This window comes from Camelus ferus, chromosome 6 (genome assembly GCF_009834535.1).
Source record: "Camelus ferus isolate YT-003-E chromosome 6, BCGSAC_Cfer_1.0, whole genome shotgun sequence".
Classification (NCBI taxonomy): Eukaryota; Metazoa; Chordata; class Mammalia; order Artiodactyla; family Camelidae; genus Camelus; species Camelus ferus.
The window spans coordinates 13,715,801-13,735,585 of NC_045701.1; the positions used below are offsets into that span (position 1 = coordinate 13,715,801).

The following is a 19,785-nucleotide window of genomic DNA, read 5'->3' on the forward strand; positions in this document are numbered from 1 at the left end:
CTCATTCTTACACCAGACCTCTGAACTTTAGGACACCTGACCTTGCTGCTGCCTTTCTTTGGGACCAGCTGTCAGCAATATGACTCACTAGCTCTAGGAATTTGGAGTCCTGAGTTCCTGTGGGGCAGCTGTCAATGACATCATTGTCATTATCATTATTGCAGTAAAACATCCCAAGCTGCTTTGCTGTAGGTTGGACGAATCAGACTGCAACATCAGAGACCAGGCCTTAACAACAAAAGTATTTGGGATTAGCAGGCTGTGACAGTCCAAGGGCCAGCTCCTCCCGCAAGCCAGAGCTCTCAGCCTCTCTAATGAACTTCCCTTGGGTCTCGCCCTCCCACAGACTCTCCCTTCTGCCTATTCACAGCTGGAGCGGGGACCTAGGCGGCTGCTACTGTCTCCAGACTCCCAGATCCTCATCTTAACCTCTGTGGCAGGGGACACTCTGGCCTCTGTGAACAAGACCTAGTAGGTATGTGTCTGGAGAAAGTGGGGAGTAGGAAGAGGGGATGGGTGTAAAAAGATAAGAGATGGACTGTTGTGGTGGGGGTGACAGGGTTGAAGAGACTCAGCCAGATGAAGGGATTTGTTATCGGATGAGGTAAGAGTCACCTGGAATATTCAAAGGCGATAAAGTGGAAATTGGGTGCAATCTTTGGAGGCTGTGAAAGGGACCTGTATACACTTTGTTAAAAGGTCAATGTGAAAAAGAATCTGTAACTTGTCGTTTTATAACCAGTAAATTGGTCCTTTAAGAGAGACGGCAGAATTCGAGCTTGGGGGCAAAGTTCCACAAATATGTGAAACATTTTATGTGAACTTCTCATTCAGCGGTAACCACTCTACTAGTTAATTAAGTCCAGTGATTTTGCAATGATAGATGACCAGCAAGAGCCATGCAGGTTAATAAATACTGGGAAAGGGGCTCCAGGCCAGTGACCACGCCAAATGTGAATTTCAAAATAATTGTGGGATTTGAGAGCTCAGGGAGAATTTAAACATCCTCTTATCTAGAGGGGCAAAACTGACCCACTTGCCTGGATGAGTTCTGTGTGTAGGGGCTCAGGCAGGGCATGCTATCTTCATTGGCCCGGTCCTCACCTCACATCAGCCAGCTGCAGGAATTGTGGTACCTGGTTGCGTCCCTGGCCAGTTTGAGGTTGTGACCACTGGTCAGCAAAGAAACCTCATTTTACCATGGGGGAAGGGAGAAGTCTCCCACAATATATTAACGAAACAATTAGCTATCCATTAACAATGGATAATGCTGGGGTGAGTGACCTAAGGGTTAAGGTAGGAGACTTGAAGAGAATTTGTTCAAACCAGTTGGAACAGAAAAAAAATTATACACTTTTAAATTGGTGCTATACTATTTCTTTCCAAAAGCAGTTTAAAAGAAACTCTCTCTTCAGTCCCAATCATTTTACGAGGTAGATTTACAAGTGTATCTGTTCCCACTTCACAAATTAAAAAACGGAAGCAAAGAAAAATGCCTTAACACCCGTGTCTCGATTCAAAAAATCCTCCAAAACCGGAGATGTGTGTAAAGCCAGTCTGAGAAGAAAGCTGTATAAATCACACAAGCAGGAAAGTTAGTGTCCTTGCAGTTTGGTAGCAATAACCCCATCAAGTGTTTTGGTTTCTGGGAATCCTAGGATTAACTTTCAGGGAACTATAAAGGTAGTAAAGACCTTTCCTTTCTTCTTTCTTCCCTCTCTTCACATCCCAGGAATTTCTTTCTTTCTTTTTCCTTTTCTCAATGCTTCTCTTTTCCAAAACAAGAAAATCTATTCCTAGTTTTTTCTTAGTTCTCTACAGCTGTGGGTTGTACTGATCCATTAGCTGATTATACTGTGGCATAAATGCATGTCCATGTTTGTGTTGCTCTGGCCAACTATTTGCATTTGAAGACTATTGCAAAGAGAAGATCGGCTTTCTGGTTAAAGGATTAAGACTCAGGTGAGGTTTATTTTGGGTGAGGCAGGAGAACCAAGAAGCAGCCTTTACTCTCAAGTCTATCTGAAAATGTACTTGACTCATCTTTTGGAACCTGAAAGTCCCCTCCCCACCTTCCCTCCCTTTTCTGTTGAGAAGAGGTGGGTTGGGGCACGTGAGTGAGAGAAGAAGGTTCTGGAAGGGGTAAGCTGTTGGGTTGGAGTGTCATAGTCCCCCGAGCCACTGAACAGGACCCGGCTTCACTGATAGGGATTAGCCTCCCCTTTAATTTATTTATTTTTCCAAATGTTTTATTATTTAAAAAAATTTTTTTGGAGAGGAGGTAATTAGGTTTTACTCATTTATTTTTGGAGGAGGTACTGGGGATTAAACCCAGGACCTTGTATACGCTAAGCTTGTGCTCTGCCACTTGAGCTGTACCCTCCCCCTCCTTCCTTTCATTCTGTTCATTTCTCATTTTCTCCTCTTTACCCCTGTCCTAAATTAATAGTCACCAGAATTTCCCCAGGGTAACTGCACTCCTTTCTTGAAGTCCCAGAAAACATCCCTAAGCCTCCCACAGTTCCACCCTCTGCTGACAAGGTTTCTGTGACATAGAGATGGTGTCCATATAGGATTGGGCTTTTCCTCGCTCTCCAAAGCGAAACTGCTCTCAGGGGCTCCCATGTGAAAGGCAAATGGATTTAACAATTTCAAACACGCTTTTATTAAACTTTTATGTACTGAAACACTGTAAGAATAGTACAGAGAACTTCTGTGTACCCTGTACCCAGATTCATCAATTTTCCAACATTTGCCACATTTCTTTTTATCATTCTCCCCTTCTCTTCTCTCCCTCCCTCACATGGCCCTGCCACTATTTTACTACTTTTTTTTTAACCATTTGAGAGCAGATGGCAAGTATCATGCTTCTTCAAGTGTGTATTTCCTAAGAACAAGGGTTTTCTTTTCTTTTTTATTTTTAAAATTTTGTTTTTTATTCAAGTGTAGTTAATTTACAATGTTAATTTCAGGTATATAGCAAAGTGATTCCGTTATACATATACATACATAAATATTTTTTCAAATTCTTTTACATTATGTTATTATAAGAAATTGAATATAATTCTCTGTGCTGTAACCATAGGAACAAGGATATTCTTTTACATAACCACAATATAATGAACAAATTCCAGAAATTTAATATTGATAAAATAATTATATCTAATCTACAGTCTATATTCCAACTTTGTCACTTGTCCAAACAAGATTTCCCCCATCATGTAAGATCATACCATGTTTCTAGTCTCCTTTAATCTGAAAAAATTCCTCAGTCTGTCTTTGTCTTTCATGATATCGGCCTTTTTGAAGAATGCAGGCCAATTATTTTCCATGTTCTTCATCTGGTTTATGTAGTGTTTCCTCACCAGAATTAGATTCAAACTATGCAACCCCAGCTAGATCATTACTTGGTGATTCTGTGTTCTCCACAGACTGTCACATCTGGGGATACATGATACCTGCCAGCGTCTACTGGGTGGTGTTAATTTCAACCACCAGTCATTGTTTATTTCTTCACTATATATTTATTATTTTACCCTTGCAACCAATTGTACCCTTGCAACCAGTCAACAATCTTTGGAGACAATGAGACCATGCAAATACCCTGCTCCTCATCAAACTTTCTTCTCTAGATTTAGCATCCATTCTTTTCCATGGTAGTTGCAAAATGGTAATTTCCCAATTATACCACCACTGCCTTTACATTTATCAAATGACATTTGTTGTAAGAGTTTTTCCTTCTACACCATTTTTTGTTTGCTTACAGCTTTAGTGATATAATTCACATACCATAAAATTCACCCTTGTGAAGTATACAGTTTAGTGATTTTTCTTCTTTTTAAAATTTATGGTAAATAGACATAATACAAAATTTGCCATCTTAACCATTTTTAAGTGCATAGTTCAATGATATTTAACACATTCACACTGTTGTGCAGCCATCACCATCATCTATCCCCATAACTCTTTCATCTATAAAACTGAAACCCTGTGCCCATAAAACAATAACACCCTTGTCCCCTCCCCTGAACCCCTGGCAACCACCACTATACTCTCTGTCTTTACGATTTCGTCTACTGAAAGTACTCTCAGTGGAATCATATGATATTTATCTTTCTGTGACTGGCTTATTTAACTTAGCATAATATTCTCAAAGTTCATCCACGTTATCTCATATTGCAGAAATTCTTTCCTTTTTAAGGCTGAATAATATTCCTGTGTGTGTGTGTGTGTGTGTGTGTGTATAAACACACACATACATACTACATTTTGCTTACCTATTCACTCACTGATGGACATTTGGGTTGCTTCCACATTGTAGCTATTGTCAATAATACTGCTATTAATATGAGTGAAAAAATACATTTTCCAGATCCTGTTTTCAGTTCGTTTGAGTATATACTCAGAAGTAGAATTGCTGAATCATATGGTAATTCTGTTTTTAATTGTTTGGAGAACTACCATACTGTTTTTCACAGTGGCTATGCCATTTTACATTCCTGCCAATAGTGCACAAGTTTCCAATTTCTCTACATCCTCACCAACACTTGTTGTTTTTCTTTTTCTTGATAGCAGCCCTCCTAATGGGTGTGAGGTGGTATCTCATTGTAGTTTTGATTTGCATTTCCCTAATGATTAGTGATGTTGAACATCTTTTTATGTGCTTATTGACCATTTGCGTATCTTCTTTGGAGAAATGCCCTTTTAGGTCTTTGCTCTTTTTTGAACTGGGCTATTGGTTTTATTCTTCTTGAGTTTGGGAGCTTCCTGTATATTTCGGATATTAATCCCTTATTGGATATATGATTTATAAATATTCCTTCCCACTCTGTGGGTTTCCTTTTTACTCTGTTAGTAGTGTCTTTTGATACATAGAAATTTTTTAAAATTTTCATTAAGTCCAATCTGTCTACTTGTTCTTTTGTTACCTTTGCCTTTGGTGTCAAAATCTTGAAAGTTCTGAATTTGGCTGGTGGGTAAATGAATGTACATTGTGCCATTCTCTCTATGTGTATGGGATTTTTTTTTCTGTTTCACCTTCCTGGGCTCCCTGATCCTGCCCTGCTACTCTGGGTCACCACTAGCAGGGGACAAGTTCTGTCTCCCCACTGATGGTGAACCGCATGAAAGAAAAGCTTGAGCTGTGTGTATTACCACCTTATCCTCAGCATCATCCAGCACAATGTGACAAATAAACAAACCAGTGAATGGATACATTCATTGTGTAGAGAAGTCATCATATCAATTAAAAAGAAAATACTAAATATTGTGTATCAGGTTTCTACTTTGGACTAGACTTATGCTAACTGCCTTTTATTTACATATTTATTTATTTTATTTTTTATTCTTTATTGAAGTGTAATCAATTTACAATGTTAGTTTTAGGTATACAGCTAAGAAATTCAGTATACATATACATACATATATATTTTCTAACTGCCTTTTATTAATACTTGTGATTAGTAGTAACAACAGCAAATAAAAATTGCATCATGACAAGACATTGAAATTACTTACTTTTCTCTAAATCATCTACCCCTTCAGTCATACTCTCTCCACCCATACTCCACCTCCAGTCATTCCTTTGATCTCTCTTCCATTTCTAGTTCTTCATCCATTACTTTGTTCTCTCCTCCTTAAGAAGTAGGGGATATAAACAACACAATAAACCACCTGATCTAATGGATTTACACAGAATGCCCTACCCAACAACAGCAGAACACACATTCTTCTCAAGTTCACACGAGACATTTTCCAGGATAGACCACATGTTAAGCCACACCTCAAGTCTCAATAGATTCAAAATTTTAGATGTCATACAAACTGTCTTCTTTGACCACAGATGAGATAAAGTTAGAAATAAATAACAAAACGAAAACTCTTAGTCTATTCATGTGATAGTGGACATTGGGTTTTCCAGTTTGGAATTACTACAATTAAAGTTGCTATGAATATCTGGGTACAAAGCTTTGTATAGGCATATGTTTTTGTTTCCCTTCAGTGTTTACCCAAGGAGGGGAAAAATGGTTTCTTATGAGTATCTTTTAAATGCTGCTTTTTCTATCTTTTGTGATTATCCATTCATTTTGCTAACTTTTCTATAATATTTTTGGTCTTCTTTATTTTTTTAAATTCTTTGTCTTTTGGGACTATTAGACCTGTCTTTTATATATGTTATAAATATTCTCTCTCAACTTGTAATTTGTATATTAATTTTTCTTAAGGTGTTTTTATGCAAAATTTTAAAAAATTAGGTAGTCAAATATATCTGTCTTTTCTTTAATTGCATCTGGATTTTGAATCATAGAAGTCCTTTCCCTATACCCATATTACAGATAAATTCATCCTTGTTTTCTTCTAATATTACTACGGTTTCATTGCTATATTTAGATTCCTGATCCATTTAAAGTTTATTCTTGTATGTAGTGTGAAGAAAGGATCAAATCATCTTTTTCTAAGTGATTATCCAGTTGTTTTGGAATATCAAAAGTCCATTTTTTTTTTGGCCCCACTGATCTGAAAAATCACCTTTATCATATACTATATTTCCATATATACTTGGGACTACTCTAGATCTTTCCATTCTATTCCTTTGGTCACTCTAATTTATGTGTCAGTACATAAAAAGAATAGGGGCTTTTTTGTTAAGTTTTAATTACCTGGTGGGACTAGTCCCTTCATTTTCCTCCCCCAACTAAGTCCCCCTTTTCAGATTTTCAGGTTGTGTGTTTATTTTTCTACATGAACTTTAATATCAACTTGTCTAGCTCTAGGGGAAAAAAGTTCATTAGTAATTTTATTGAGATCATGTTAAATGTATAAGTTAACTTAGGAAAAACATATTTTCATGACAATTAGATGTTCTAACCATGAGCAAAGGACATCTTTCCTTTTGTTAAAGCTTTCTTTTGTTAAACAAGATGTGTTTAGGTAAGTATATTAAAAACTGAACCAGAGATTACTTCCATGAGAGAGATTAAAAAATAAGAAGTCAATCTTGTTTTCTTTCCAATAAAGGAAAAGCAATTTTAAAACAATAGTAATACACTGCTTGATTCAGCTTTAATTGTGTTCAGGAATTGTAAGCATCTTGATCTGCAGCATTCAAGTTTTCTAGATGTCACTTCCTTGGGTCTGCTCTGGGTAAATATGAAGGGCAGTTCCTTCTACATATAAATAATAAGCTTAATCACACTAAGGCTTTTTTTTTTTTTTTTAAAGGCAGCTTGGATCCCTTTAAGAATCTGAAAGCTGTGAAATCCCTTTCTCCCAAATATATCAGCTCACAGCATTTTTCATATGGGAGGAGAGGACAGACTCTGTGAAGCTGACTCTTAGATGCTGGTTGCGAACCCCTGCACTATGAATTATATGTTATAGGTTTACATACCTAGAGCTGCGTGGGCAATATCCAGACTTGGGCATGTTACCCACTGAAATCAAATGTATTAATTATACTTTCCAATTTTTCCTGAGGGATTTGTAATTTAACATAATTTGGTTCTGAGCAGATTTTAATTGGCCTGTAAGGCCCTACCAATTTCATGCTAAGAATCCAAACTTTAGATTCTAAAGGATTTATACATTGAGAATAAAGTACTTGATACCACACCCACTAATATTCTGAGCATTACGGAAGAGGGGGCTATGTCTGGGGAGCCCCGTGTCTAGTTTTAATTTCTTCAGGCTTGGAAATCTCACTTTAGAGCTGACAATTCTAGCAGACCAAGGCAAGGAGGCAAACAGAACTGCTACTGCCACGAGTATCCTTCAGTTTCTCACAGAAACTGAGTCCAAATGTTACAATAGGGGCAAGAGTAAGATACCCCTAGGATCCTGGGCCATGGCGATCCTCTGAAGGCTACCCTGGGGACATTTCCACTTGATGTCACATTCTAAGGACTTGCACAGAATACCTGCTGGGGAGATGAGGCTGGAGAGGGAGATAAGCAAGGACAGATTGTAAAAGGCCTTGTTTACCACCAGACAATTTCGATTTTATTCTGAGACACAGGGAATTACTTAAGTAGAATGACATGATTGGACCTACTTTTGGGGTAAATCACTCTGGCTGTTGGAGAGTGGAACTGGAGCTGGAGAGGGCATCTGAGGCAAGACTAATTCGGATACTGTATTTGAGCAACATCGAGGACCTTAAAAGGCAGCAGAAGGCCTGAGCTAGGACTGAAGGTATTTGGGGATTGCATTAGGAGGACCCATCCAGGATGGCTGGGTACATTTACAAGGATGTGGGAGTATTGGGCCTTGGAGATCACACCCTGTGAGTTCCATTCTCCCTAGCCAAATGAGCTCCCTCAAGGACATTTTTCTATCTCACGCCTGATTGCAAAAGGAATAAAATGTTCTTCAGTCCCAAGTGCTATCGGTGTGAAGACACAGACAAGAAAGAAGAGAGAAAATGGGAAGCAGAGGTGACAGAGGTGTTAGCTAATGGTAAGGTGGTAATCATATTGCCATATAAAACATAGCAAATCAACTCATTGTGCACCTTAAACTTATACAACGTTATATAATTATATCTCAATAAAAACTTCAGTGAAACAAAACACACACACACACACACAAAAGAAAGAAACAAAACACGTCTGATGATTAGGAGGCCGACATTGTCACTATGTTCAGTGATTTCTGAGCCATTGGTTTAACCCACATTCTCATTGGTCCAAGGCTGGGACATGTTTGTGCTAACAGTGTATTTGTGTAATGTGCTTTTGCTTTCAAAATACTTCTATTTTCATTCTCCTTTTTACTCATCCAAGAATAACTTTCTTATTTTTTCCACTGGGTCAACTGGTGGTTTGTTTTGGACAATATTAAAACCATTTTCCAAATGGTTTCACCATGGTTTGAGTTTCCCAAAACACTACCACTTCTGCAGGTTTGACCAACTTTATTTTACTTAGTGAGTGATAATACATATATAGCAAAATGCATAGAGTGCTCTAATCTTAAGCATATAGTTTGAATTTTTACATATGTATACCTCTGAATAATCACCATTGAGATAAAACTATAGACTATTTCTTGCGCCCTATGGGACTCTTCTGTGCATTTTTCCTTCTTTTCCCTGAAGGATTAATCACTATTTTGACTTCTAAAAACATCTTTTAGTTTTGCTTGTTCTTAAAGTGTATGTAAATGGAATCATGCTAGAACTATTTTGTGTCTGGCTTCTTTCATGCAACATAATATCTGTGAGATTTCTCCATCTTGTATTGGAGCCATTTTTAAAAAATTGATGGGTAGTGTTCCATTATGTAAATTATCACAACTTTCCTGTTTGTGTGTTGAATGTTTGCTTTGTTTCATCTTTTGGGTATTATGAATAGAGCTGCTATGAACATAATGTACAAATGAGAGGGCATATGCATTCATTTCTTTTGGTGGTAAAAATGGAATTTCTGTAGCATAAAGCAAATGCATATTTAACTCCAGTAGAAATTAACAGATGGTTTTCCAAAGAGGTTATATCATTTTGCACCCCCCACCAGCAATATATGAGTTTCACATCCTTGAAAATACCTGATATTTGGGGGTAGGGTATAGCTCAAGTGGTAGAGCGCATGCTTAGCATGCACAAGGCCCTGGGTTCAATCCCTAGTACCTCCTCTAAAGATAAATAAGCCTAATTACCTCTCCCCTGCCAAAATAATAATAATACTAATAAAAATAATAAATAAATAAAATACTTTAAAAAAAAATTGTCAATCCTCTAAATCTTAGCCTTTCTGGGGAGAGAATAGTGGTCTCTCATTTTGGGTTTTAATTTGCATGTCCCTGATGAGTCATATAAATCCCTATCGAGCTTTACTTCTTCTGTTTATTGCCTGGTTGGATATCCTTGTTTTCCAAGTTCCTGTTCAAGTCTTTTGCCCAATTTTTTTATTGAATTGCTTGTCTTTTTCTTTTTGCTTGATAGGAGTCTTTTTTTTTTAAAGGGTCCTTTGTCAGATGTATGTATTGCAAATATCTTCTACTCTGTGACTTGCAAGGAAATTTATTTATAAGAAAATGGAATTATGATAAAATTAGAACAACACTTTAAATCTTTTCGATCTTTTCTGGCCTTGAACCCTGTTGGAAGTCTGCCTATGAAGCCTATAAATTCCTAAGAATAATAATTTTAAATGTGTAAATTAAAATATGTAAGAATTAAAAGTTATCCAATCATGCTGAAATACAAAATTTTTCTTAATTATGATATTTGCTCCATAATTGGCATTAAGAAAGTGGTAGATCTAATAATTATCACAATTTCAAAGTAATCATAACTGTAAATGATGTCTTGAGAGATAGGTTTCAATGTTAATGTGATATGAAAATATCTGTAACTTCTGTTGATGACAGTCATGGGTTCTACAAATACTATGGTTTGTTGCTTATGTTCATAATTGAAAGAAATATTAAATTTCAGTTAGATGTTAGTTAAAATTAAAATGTACTTTTCTTACCCAGGCCACAGACCCAGTGCATCCTGTTTGTGCACCCCAGATGAAGATCCCTATGATCAGAAGGATACCAAGCTGATAGGATAGACTAGCAGAAGGGATGAGTTGGAGGCAGGGAGGCCATTTCAGTGGTCCAGACAAGCTTGAATGGAGGCTGTGGCAGTGGGGTCAAGGGCCGTGGCTGATATTCGGAAATAGAATTGAGACGGGTGTGTTGGGAGTAGGTGGGGAAAGGGCTGGGGAAGCAGGAGAGAGGCTGGACTAGGAGTTGGCTGAGGTTCCGAGCTTGGGTAAGAGGCTTGTTGGCAGTCCAGACCACACTCGTGCTTACCTGGATTCCTGGAATAGCCTTCTAACTGGCCAGCAGTGTCTGTCCTTACCCCACTATGGTCTAATTTCAACAGAGCAATCAGAGTGGACTTTTAAAACATAATTACAATTACATAATGCCTCTCCTCAAAGCCCTGCAGTGGCCAAAGTCCTTACAATAGTCCTTAGGGCGCCAGATGATCTGGGCCTCCAGCCTCTCTCTGACCTCATCTCCTACTGTCTCCTCCACCCCTCCCCCTCCCCCATTCACTATGTTTCAGCCACAGATGCTCTTCTCAAACACATAAGAGAATGTTCCTGCCTCGGGCCTTTGCATTGACTTTTCCTCAGTCTGAAACAGTCTACTTCTAGGAAGCCACATGCTAGTTCCTTTAAGCCCTTCAAGTCTTTGCTCAAAACTCTTCAGGTCTTATCTCCTTTAACCTCCTTCAAATCACACCACTGAGTCCTACCCTGACTACTCTATTTGAAATAGCATCTCCTCACGTCCCACTTACTCTGATCTATATTTCTTTCCTGCCTTTTCCATACTGTATCAATTGTTCAATTTCTTGTCTGTCTCCTCTCACTAGAACGTAAGCTCCATGAGGACAGGGGTCTTTGTTTTGGTCACTGTGGTTCCAAACATTCAAAGCAGTGGTTGGCACATAGCACGTGCTCAGTAGATATTGCATGAGTGAAGAGGGGGCGGTAATGCCGCTCCGCAAGAGGAAAGGGAGGAAAGGGTAGTAGGGGGAAGTAACATGGAAAAAATAGCCAGAAAAGATGTGATAGCAAAACAAGTAAAGAACCGTAGGAAGAGCTATCAGAGAACATACAGTAATATTAAATTTAAAAGTGGAAAAGTATGATAGGGAAATTGGCAGGACAAAATATTTTTTAAATTAGATTTTAAAAACCTGTAAAGTGTTTTTCTAATTTTGGCAATGGTGCTGTTGTGAAACAGTGGGGTTTTGTGTGTTACAAATGTTTGGTTTTAGCATTGTTTGTATTTTGTATTTCCTAGCTGACCTAACACAAAGGCACCAGATCCAATTTCTACTAATTCTTGAGTCTCAGAGGAGAAATGGTAATTATCTGCTTTAATTCTAAGCAATCTCGTATTAAAATTGTACTCAGGTGGAGGTTTAAGTGTGAAATGCAAAGAGACTGACTTGAAAAGCTGCAAAATTCTAGGGTATATTTTTGAAGAAAATGTATCCAAGTGTAAAGGAGTCACATCATATAGTGCACTTAGTTTAGAGAACTCACCTAGAGTCTCTGAACAAAAGAAAGGAGAGCCGGGTGTGAGAGGGAAGACGATGATTTCAATAGTGCAGGTGCTCCTATCTGCCGTTCCCCTCAACTAATATCTTTTTCTATGTGAGCATGAGAAGCAAGGCTTAAACAGGCGATTCCATTAGTTGGTATTAGTTTTCACGTGCTCTTAATGTAAGCATTTCACTGTGTTAAGTGTAATTCTAGTGTTTCATGTAAACTTTTGTAATCAACTTGTCAGTTTCCATTTAATGATCTTTTGGAGATTTTGACTGAGGTTACATTTAATGTATAGATTGGGAAATCTTGTGTGTGTGTGTGTGTGTGTGTGTGTATTTGTTTCAGTTTTTATTTTATAAGTAATTTGTAGCAATTACAGAAAAATCAGAAAATGCATACCATAAACATATGGAAGACAAAAATCACCCGTATAGATTGAGAAATCTTACCTTTAAACATTGAGTCTTCCTATCCAGGAACATGATCTATCTTTCCAGCTATTTAAATCTTCTTTTATGTCACCATTTTTCATTAGATTTACTTCCAAGTGATGTAATGGTTTTGTTGCTACTATGAATGGCTCCCTTTACCCTAACAGTTTCTAGCAGGTTATTGTTGAAGTGTTAGAAGCTATTCGTTTTTCAAATGTGGATCACATAATTGACCATGGTACTAATTATTACTTCTACTAGTTTAGCCATAGCCTCTGAAATAAATTTGTCTCTAGTGTGTTAACTAAAGCCTCAGATACAGTAGTGAATAGTAAAGGCAGAAGTATTTATCCGTATCTTGTTCTTGACTTTCAAGGGAATGCTTGCTTTGAATGTTTCACTATTAGGATGATGCTTGCTGTAAGATTGCTGGTAAATTCTCTATAAGGAAGTTTTCCTTCCTTCTTAGCTCTCTAGGGTATTGGGCTTTATTTTTTTGGCATTTATTTTATTGAAGTATTGTCACTTTACAATGTTGTGTCAATTTCTGGTGTACAGCATAATGTTTCAGTGATACATATACACACATATATTTTTCATATTCTTTTTCATTATAGGTTACTACAAGATATTGAATATAGTTCCTTGTGCTATACTGTAGAAACTTGTTTATCTATGTTATATGTAGTACTTAGTATTGGCAAATCTCAAACTCCCAATTTATCCTTTCCCACCCCCTCTCCTCCAAGTTACCATAAGTTTGTTCTCTATGTCTGTGAGTCTGTTTCTGTTTTGTAAATAAGTTGTTTTGTGTCTTTTTTTTTTTAGATTCTACATAAAAGTGGTATCATATGGTATTTTTCTTTCTCTTTCTGGCTTACTTCACTTAGAATGACCATCTCCAGGTCCATCCATGTTTCTGCAAATGGCATTATTTTATTATTTTTTTATAGCTGAGTAGTATTCCATTACACACACACACACACACACACACACACACACACACACACACATACACACACACATCATATCTTCTTTATCCATTCATCTATTGAAGGACACAATGTTGTTTCCATGTCCTGGCTATTGTAAGTAATGCTGCTGTGAATATTGGGGTGCATGTATCTTTTCAAATTATACTTTTCTCCAGATATATGCCCAGGAATGGGCTTGTTGGATCATATAGTAAGTTTATTTTTAGTTTTTTAGGGAACCTCCATACTGTCCTCCGTAGTGGCTGCTTAAAAGTGTTTAAGTGCTCTAAGGTGTTTAATAGGTATTAAATTTTATCAAGTGCATTTTTCAGAATAAGATGATCATTTGGTTCTTATTTCTTTTAATCATTTAGTAGGGTGATTTGTATTAATAGATTTCCAAGATAATGAAGCAGTTCTGTATTTCTAGAATAAACTCTCTTAGTCTTGATGTGATATTCCTTTAATATACTGCTATATTCTGTACTAATACTGTATTGGGGATTTTTGCTTCTTTGTTCATAAATGACATTTGTTTCTTGTGGGCCTTTTTTGGTGGGGGGAGTAGCATTTTCCATTTTGGTTTGTTGTCAGGATTATGTTGGTCTTAGAATAAAATAGGGAGCTTTTTATCGTTTTCTTTGCTCTGGACAGTTTATATAATGAAAGAATTATCTGTTCATCAATGGTTTGATAGAATTCTCTCAAACTCTTCTGGGCCTGTTATCTTTTTTCAGAAGTAAATCTTTGTATATCTTTTCTATTTCTTAGATGATGACTAGTGTAGTCATGTTCTCTGCCTATTTTTTTTTCTGCCTATTCTTGATTCCATATTATGGATTATATTTTCCATAAGATTATCTACTTCAAATTAATTCCATAATTAATTATATAAAATTATGTCAGTAACATTTTGTGGTAATTAAAGTTGTCTTCTGTAGTTGCAGTTCTGTCATCTCTTTCATTTCTAGTATTGTCTGTGTTCTCTGCTTAGAGAAGCTGCAGGTGCTTAAATTGCAGCCTATTGAATTGAAGACAAGAGAAAATTTCCATAGCGGTACTATAGCAACCAGACCAAGTCTCACACAGCAATTAGAAGTTCAGGCATGTAGGGATTTGAGTATCTTGAAAGGTAAACATGAAAGAGTTCAAATGGTAAAATATAACTAAGAGCATTTGTCCCTTGATGCTCTAAAATAATAGAGAGTCTGAGAAACTCTGAAGAGCTTAACAGTGTTCCCCCAACTCTCTGCTCTCACTGGATCATCTTATCTCCACTGAGAAAGACATTCACTCTTAATTTTAGTCAGTCTAAGAAACATAGCATTAAAATTTTTTGCCTGCCTATTGAGCTACCAGCAGGATGCATCAATGTCAATTCCTTGACATTTCAATTTCACCAAGCACCAGATTCTATCTTCTCCATTTCTCTTCAATCTAGTTTAATGAATCACCTATATCTTTGTTTTCAGCCTTGTTATCTTGGGCAATCCATGCCATTAATTTTCAGTTTATCTTTTACTTAGGACGAGGAAAAATGTTCAGCCTTTTTACTTCAGGACACACTTTCATTTCTAGGTGGCACATTACCACTCTTGAAAATGCTGGCATATGAATGTCAACACTTTATTCTCTTCTGTTGATTTCTACAAGCCTCATCTTGTTACTATGCTTCTGGTTCTACTCAGGGGCCAGGTTCTAGTTAATAGTTTATAGTTTTGTTAACCCTGATTTCTGTTGTTTGCTTTGTTTTAAATATGGTAAATCTTAGAAAGCTCTGAACTAAACTTAATTCAGATATAAACGTAGGTACCCTTAGACTAAAGTATTAACACAAATATTATTGCTATATCCTTATCGTTGTAATGTAGTTGGAACCCCATAAATATTTTTTTAAAAAGAAAACATATATAGATGACAAACTTCTGAGACATTAAGTTCAGGTTTGTCCATATAGTACATATTAAGACCCAAGGACTCTAAGTATCCCAGGCTATACCATAGCACCACACAGCCAGGAGTCATGTCAATCTTGTTTACTACTAGATTCCTAATGCTAGTGCACGTCTGGCACATAGTAGGTAATCAGTACACATTGTTGATTGAATAATTGACGCACATAGGGACCCTCATTCAATAATGTATCCTAACATTTTCACTCATGATTGGAAAGCAATGTAAAATTGTGTTAGATGCTTTCAAGTTTCAAGCATCAGAGATCTTCAGATTGCCTTTGTTATAGGGGTTTATTGGAAAGATTCATGGAGTCATAAACAGAAGACCAAAAAAAAAAAAAAAAAAACCCAAAAAATCTCAATGGGTGTACAGCCCGTTGACAAGGATTCCCATCATTTGGAACTGGCAGCACCTCGAGCAGCCTAGTTGCAGCTCTTGGTTTAAGAGCACTTAATGCTTTTTCAGAATTGGGTGTCTATTGCTCCTTTGTCCAGTGCTCACCATTAGGGAGGCCTCTGTGTTTGCTCACTTGCTACCAACTCTGCATGTCTGAAGTGCATCACTGCCCTCCCACCACCACCATTATGATGAATACGATTAGCCAGTCACTAACCAGTATAGTGGTCCTCCTGCTGGGCTTCGTTCTCTAGCACTGAGCCACTTTGCAGGCACTTGCCAACCTGTATAGGGTTGCCTTCAGGTCAGGTGTTCAATCACCTGTGGCCAAGGGAGGATGGTCGCATGGCAAAAAGGGGACCACAAATGAGGCATCTTGCATGGCCTAGTACTACCTCAATATTAAAAGCAATAACCAAGATCTGTCCCATATCAATATCTAATAATTGAAACAGCCATACTGGTTTTATTTTATATTTATGTTGCCATATCTTTGCTGTGTGGGTTTCATTGGGTAGACAAACCATCAATACCCAGTTATGTTTCCTAGAATCATCATAGTGTACCCTGATGAAGAGACAGAAATGAGTCATGATTTATTGAGAGAAAAATGTCATGTATATAGCACACTGAAGAGAAATTCAATATATGGGCACTTATGAATAAGAGCTGGGGAAGGGTTTTTTTTCTGATTTTTCATATGTGACATTCCTCTAAATCAGAAAACACTTCTGAAGTACATTACTCTCAGCAAAACAATTTCTGTGAAACCTCTGTATGTTGGAGTTTGTTGGTACACATCATGAAATCATGGATGAGGGTCTGCCTGGGATATAGCACAAATGATGCTGAAGCCCCAAAATACGTGCTCGTAGTAAATCTATCAACTGTTCTCACAGTTATGCCACACTGACCTGGTGTGATGTAGTAATCTGATTCAAAACAGCGGCACTGTGAATTTCCCAATTGTGGGTTATTTTTCTGAATATACAGTGAGTTGAACTGAACCCAGGCTACTGCTGTCCATTTGTAAAAAGAGTTTCAAAATTGTTCCTTCTCTTAAGGATGACATGATTGCTAAATCAAAGGAATATTTCTCAGTCCTTACCTTATTTGACTTCTCCAGAACAGCCAACGTTTCTGAGCTCCTTTCCTTCTGTGTCCCATGATAGCTTCAGCTACTTCCATGGCGTAGCCACCATTTGTATGGTGACAGTTTCTAAGTGACATACATCAGGATGACACCTCATCCCCAAGCTTCAGAAAAGAATTTTCCTCTGCCTCCATAATGTCTGTCTAGACGATTTCAGGTTTTTCAAACTTAATATATCTAAACTAAATATGTTAAACCCCTATTCCCCACCCCTACCCCAGCCCTCAGTGGCTAATCTGATATTTCCTTGTGTTTCCTATCTAAAAGTACATGGTGGTCCACCAGCTGTTCCAAGCCAGGGTAGGGTGGAGTGGTGGGTGGAGCAGGAATGCTGCTGCCCTCTCTCTGCCTACAACCAATCACCCAAATTCTATCAGTTCTATCACCCAAACCTCTCTCCAGTCTGTCTTCTCTACTCCCTTCCCTCTGCCATTGCCTTAGTTTGGACCTGCATTCTCTCAGGGTTGGACCACTGGAATAGCTTTTTTTGCCACTACCTCTTTCCATCTCCATCTTCCATTTTGTTGCTGAAGGCATCTTTCTGAAACAATCTAATTACCTATTATTAAAATCCTTTATAATTTTCTGTCATCCACAGGATAAAATCCAAGTTCATTACTATGGCTGCATTGGTTTGCTGATACCTCAATAATGCTGCATAATAAACCACTCCAACCCTAGTGGCATAAAACAACAGTTTATACACGTGGATATATGGGTTGGCTGTGGTGGTTCTGCCAGTCAATGGTGGGATGATCTGTGGGTCAGGTGAGATGGATAAGGTCCGTCCCACTTGTCTCTCAACTCATCAGACCAGGGACCAGCAGGTTAGCCCTGGTATCTGTTTTCCATGGTAACGGCAGAGGCACAAGAGAGCAAACAACCAAGGCCTCTTAAAGGTCTAGCTCAGATCTGTCACGTTAGCCTTACTCTGTTTGTCAAAGCAAGCCGTGTGGCTGAACCAGGAGCTGAGAAATAGATTCTGACTTATTGCTGAGACAGACTGCAAGTTACAAGGGAGAAGCAAGGATATGGAGAGGGATAAAGAACTGGGGTCAACGGCAAAAAATGGGAGGTCTGTCTAATATTGTACCTATTACTTGCATTTAACTTCCTTGAATCTGACCTTCTAAGATGACATCTTAAACAAAACATTTTCTATCATGCCTCAGTGATATGACGGAGTGACATGCCAGGAGCAACTCTCCCCATCTCCATTCCACCTCATTTTGCCCATCTGATGACGTCCCCTTCATTCTCCAAAACATAGCTACTATGTTCTTTTTTCTTCTTTAGCAACCCCTTCTCCGAGAGAGAAGCAACTTTCCTTCTTTGTGCATGATTTTTTTTTCTGTTATCAAATACACTGCAGTTATGTCTTTGCATGGCCACCTCCTTTTTACATTAATAAAGCTTTTTGAGGGTAAGTAATTGCTTTTCTGGCCTCTGTATCTCTAGGGCCCAGCAAAGTATTTGGCTTGCAAAGTTCAATGAATGCTGAGTTGAATTAGACTTATGTTAGACAAAAGTGACATTTTGGAAATCAAGACCAATTATATTGAGTTGCAAGTACAGAATTTTGCCTGTGTAATTTGGAATAAGAAGGCACCTAATGTTCTGTTCTCTCTGAAGCATGGCGGTATGAAATTATTGAGATATACACGGCAGACAAATAAAAGAATCATTTCTAGAATTCTTTTTATGCTGCATTGAGCTTTTGTGTTCTGATAGAAGCAGCAGGAATTTGATTTATTAAAAATATATTACAGATTGCTCTATCATGCTCTGTCTGGTACATGTGAAGAATTTAGTTTCAATTATGAGTTTTCCATTTGTGAAAAGGGTTGGGGATATTCTGCGTTATTTTTTGCAGTCTGACATCCTTTTTTCTTTCTTAAAAACCTGATAGCATAATTGAACCTAAGAAAAGATTGTTTCATACAAACCTTCCTGAAGGATAAGATTCTGCTCAAAATTTTTTTTCTGAAATATCCAATCAAATAGTTTATCACATATATTTTGAAACAGAGATCACTGCTTTTGTTTGTATCTACATTCAAGTCAAATGGCATGGATTTTTTTTTCACCATGGAAAGGACTATGGTAGAATTCTCATTAGGATGCAGGGGAGTGATATATTCTGATGAAAAGATTTAAAGGATCAGTAACTTGATTTATAATAGACTTCATGTCTCTACCAGCTCATGGAAAGTTTAACTGTTTAGTGAAGTCCACCCATCGCTGCTTATGAAAATAGCTCAGACTGCCTGGGGTTAAGGTAGGTAGTTAGCTCTGTGTGTGATCCTTTAATAGGCATGAAGGGAAAAAATAATTTCTATGAAAACTCCACTGAATTTAACATTTGTGTTTGAAGGCTCATTCGTTGCTGTGCCTACTATATCTAAGGTGCTCTCCCCGTTTTGTGGTACATTCAAGTCTCATTAGGATGCGTAGAACTCTTGCTAGAATTAGGGCAAGCAAGAAGTTCCTTTAGTCCTAAATTTGAACTGCTAGAAGGCATCACTTTGTTGAGGAGCATAGCTGATTTTCAAATATCTTTTGTATTGTTGCTGCTAAGCCACTAAGTCCTAGAGCAGTGTTGTCTAATAGAAATATTATGTGAGCTACATATGCAACTTTATATTTTCCAGAAGCCACATTAAAAAATTTTAGAAAGTAGGGGGAGAGTACAGCTCAAGTGGTAGAGTGTGTGCCTAGCATGCACGAGGTCCTGGGTTCAACCCCCAGTATCTCCTCTAGAACTAAATAAACCTGATTACCTCTCCCCCACTGCCAAAAAACCCCTCATCTATCTAAAA

The 19,785-nt window shown here is 37.7% G+C and overlaps 1 protein-coding gene across 1 annotated transcript in view; it reads left to right on the plus strand.

Moving 5' to 3' along the window:
• Window positions 1-275: 275 nt before the first annotated feature.
• Window positions 276-19,785, plus strand: part of FAM214A (family with sequence similarity 214 member A) — a 101,446-nt gene continuing 81,936 nt past the window's right edge. The window contains exon 1 of the mRNA XM_014567906.2: window positions 276-475. The gene's annotated coding sequence lies outside the window, so the exon portion shown is untranslated. The remainder of the gene's footprint in view (window positions 476-19,785) is intronic.